This window comes from Rattus norvegicus, chromosome X (assembly GCF_036323735.1).
Source record: "Rattus norvegicus strain BN/NHsdMcwi chromosome X, GRCr8, whole genome shotgun sequence".
Taxonomy (NCBI): domain Eukaryota; kingdom Metazoa; phylum Chordata; class Mammalia; order Rodentia; family Muridae; genus Rattus; species Rattus norvegicus.
In genome coordinates this window covers 121,543,596-121,547,333 of record NC_086039.1, presented here as the reverse complement: position 1 = coordinate 121,547,333, position 3,738 = coordinate 121,543,596, and the positions used below count along the sequence as shown (strand labels likewise).

At 42.3% G+C, this 3,738-nt stretch overlaps 1 pseudogene; it reads right to left on the bottom strand.

The window, feature by feature from the left end:
- Positions 1 to 2,586: 2,586 nt before the first annotated feature.
- Crls1-ps2 (cardiolipin synthase 1, pseudogene 2) lies at positions 2,587 to 3,738 on the bottom strand (annotated as a pseudogene).

Below are 3,738 nucleotides of genomic sequence, written 5' to 3'. Positions count from 1 at the left end.
TATATTCCTAGATCAAACATTTCTTTATATCTATCTTTTGATTTTAAACCTAGATAAGTTATTGATTTCTAAATATGTTGTCTAGTTGCTGGTATTGCCTTTAACTTTTATAGTTTACTTTAATAGAAGATTTTAACTTTGAAAATTTGAAATTGCATGTGTGTTGCCTATTCTGGGGCCATTTTTCTTCATAAGACTTTATTGAAATCGTGTTCAAAAGAATGAGGTTCTCTCACACAGGTGTGGTGAAAGAGCATTCTGTAGAAAATGTTTATAGTTAGCTGGACCTAGAAGCACAGGTCTATAATCTCAGCTACATGGGATGCAGATACAGGGAGATCGAAATTTCCAGGCTACCTAGGCTTCAGAGAAGTTGAGATTTCACCTGAAGAATATAATGTAGTGTAATTCACTAGAAGGAGGAGGAGAAGAAGGGGGAGGAGGAGGAGGAGGAGGAGGAGGAGGAGGAGGAGGAGGAGGAGGAGGAAGAAGAAGAAGAGGAGGAGAAGGAAGAGGAGAAGAGGGGGGAGAGGGAGAGGGAGAGAGAGAGAGAGAGAGAGAGAGAGAGAGAGAGAGAGAGAGAGAGAGAGAATGAGAATGAGAATACAGCTTAATATTACAGTCCTTGACTAGAGTCCTTAGGCCACAGGGTAAACACACACAGACACACAGACACACAGACACACAGACACACACACACACACACACACACACACACACACACACACACACACCGTGCCTTAGTTGTGAATGACAGATGTAGGGATTTGTTATTTGTTCTAGAGTATGTTAGAAATACCTTTTAGAATATAGAACACTAACAACAGCCTTCCCTCACTTCCTTTAGAGGTAAAATCACTTCTAAACAATGCCCAGTCTGAGAACTACTGAAAAGGAATTGTGAAGGTGTCAGAAGAGATAGAAAATTTAAAAAACATGCACAGAGTATGCAAACTGTAGTTTATTTCCTGCATAATATGGAATATTAAATAGTTGTCCTTTTATTTTATCCACAGAAACAAGCTGGCAGAACACATGAACATGGATGGACAGAAAGTGAAGGTCAGTCAGTCAGCCCACGTAGTTTGAAAGAGTACTCCATCTCTAGCCTAACTTAGAATATGAATGGCTTTGTCCTATGAACTATGTAATTGATGTTCTTTTCTTTTTGTATATTCTTTTTTATCATCATGAGGTTTTTTTTGTCTTTTGTTTGGTCAAAATTATTCTATGACATTGATGTTAATTTCTGTTGACTGAAAATTTTTGACATGTATAAAATGAATGAAAATATAGGTACTACATATATTTAATTGTTCCTGTATCAGAAGCCAAATTTCTAAGTTTAAAACTGAACTTGTATATATTTCAGAAAAATTAATTCTATTAACTTATTATTGGATTTTTATTTACATTTTCCAGGATTCCCGGGCATGAGCCCCCTATCTCATCCCCCCCTCTTCTATAAGGTTTTTCCCCTCCACAACCATACAACCTCTCCGCACCCCCCCCCTCCTGACATTCCCCTGCACTGGTGTTCCAACTTTGGCAGGACCAAGGGCTTCCCCTTCCACTGGTGATCTTACTAGGATATTCATTGCTACCTATGAGGTTGGAGCCCAGGGTCAGTCCATGTATAGTCTTTAGGTAGTGGCTTAGTCCCTGGAAGCTCTGGTTGGCAGGCAAGGTTGTTCTTATGGGGTTGCAAGCTCCTTCAGCTCTTTCAATCCTTCCTCTGAATCTCCCTAAGGTGGTCCTGTACTCAGTTCAGTGATTTGCTGCTAGCATTTGTCTCTGTATTTGTCATGCTCTGGCTGTGTCTCTCAGGAGACAGCCAGCTCCAGCTCCTGTCAGCCTGCACTTCTTTTTTTTTTTTTTTTTTTTTTTACTTCTAGCTTTTTTATTTTTTTATGATGTTAACAATGGAAGATTTCCCAAAGTTAAAAAAAAACTTTGAAAAATAGAAAGTCTCATACTATTTACATGACATATGAGTACAGGTTCCAGTGTCATACAAATATCCCATTAGAAACAGTGAGAAGGCATGACGTAATTCTCTGCCTTTTAGATGTGAAGCCTAATACTTGTGGTCTCCCTTTTGAGCTGTGTTATCTGTTATCCTGATACAGAAACTATTTGGTAGTGAAAGGCTGGAAGACTACTGGTGAACTTCAATGCCTTCCAATTTGTTTTTTTCTTTTTTATTTTCAAAACTTACTGCATTTTAATGCTCTGTATGCCTTTGCACTACCCATAGCTAGTTCTACTCTCACTTTTCAAATGACCAAGCATTAGTCACATGAACCGTTATATGTTTATAGATTAAAAATTCAAGCATAACCATGTATAGCCATGCCGTGTGCGGTATGTATCTAATCTGGGGATTCCCTCCTGCTTTCCTTTGTTTCCATGTTACCAACTGTTTGTTAAAAACATTTCTAGGGGGTTGGGGATTTAGCTCAGTGGTAGAGCGCTTGCCTAGGAAGCGCAAGGCCCTGGGTTCGGTCCCCAGCTCCAAAAAAAAAAAAAAAATTTTTCTAAAAAAAATGGAATAATCCATCTCACCAATTAATCAAAAACCTAAGATTAAAAATTCTTCATTATATTTTCATTTGTATTTAAAAATACACTGGAAATTCCGTATAGGCCCATGATCGAGCTTATTTTCGACGTACATTTTTTCGGTTTTGAAGACACGGTTTGTCTGACAAGACCTTTCACAAGCTGAACAACAAGATCAGGCAAGTCCAGTAGCTTTCGCTGATGCTGCTGCCGATGACGCAAGTCGCTTCCTTGCTGCTGGATCTGGGTGCCTGTCATTTGCCCTTTAGTTTTCCGGCCACAGTGATACTAACTGTATGCTGATGCAGTTGTAGGAATGCTGTACAACACCATAGTATCTGAAGATAAATGCTGTCCGCATAATTGAAAACTGCAGTTGCCAGAGAAGCTGCCACCAAAATTAACTGGACTGCTGTATTGACCTTGCTGCTGAATGTTGGTTTTAACTTAGCAGGGGTATAGCAAGGATTGAAGTACTAAGCTAGTGTCCGCGGTGCTGGCAGAGTTCGGTATCTGACATAAAACACAACAGCGATCAACAATACGTCTCTTGAAATTATCATGTAAGTGAGTGGGACTGAAATAAGATCTGCATAGGTCAAGCTAATATATAAGATGCTGATAAAAACTTTATCAGCAAGTGGATTAAGAGCAATTCCCAAAGCTGATTTCTGATTGGCCCGGTTTCGAGCAATAAATCCATCCAACAAATCCGTTAGCCCGGCTAAAGCAAAAACACCTAGTGCAGCATTAAAATCTTCTTCAAGAATCAGATAGCCCAACACCGTGGCCAGGCCAATTCTCATCATTGACAACAAATGTGGGATTGTCCATGGATTTTCATAGGAGCTGGTGGCGCGTGCCCTGACGCGCCTGGCACTGAGGACCTGCGCAGTGGCACCTCCTCCAATGATGGGCTCTGCACCTCCTCCAAAGGCGGGCTCCCGGGGCTGACTTCCCCGCGCCTGAGCAGTGGGTCCGCAGGCTGGCCCTGGGCAGCCACAAGGCGAACGCGGCCGGTCGCAGCCGCCAGAGCTCTGCCAGGCAGCCCAGGCAGCAACTCACTGGTGGCAGCAGGGCCCTGCCGGAGCCGCCCAGGCCAAGCCGCGCCCCGGGAGGCCAGATGGCCAGGCGAAGGGACCCCCAGGCGCCGCATACCACGCGCCAAGCCAACAT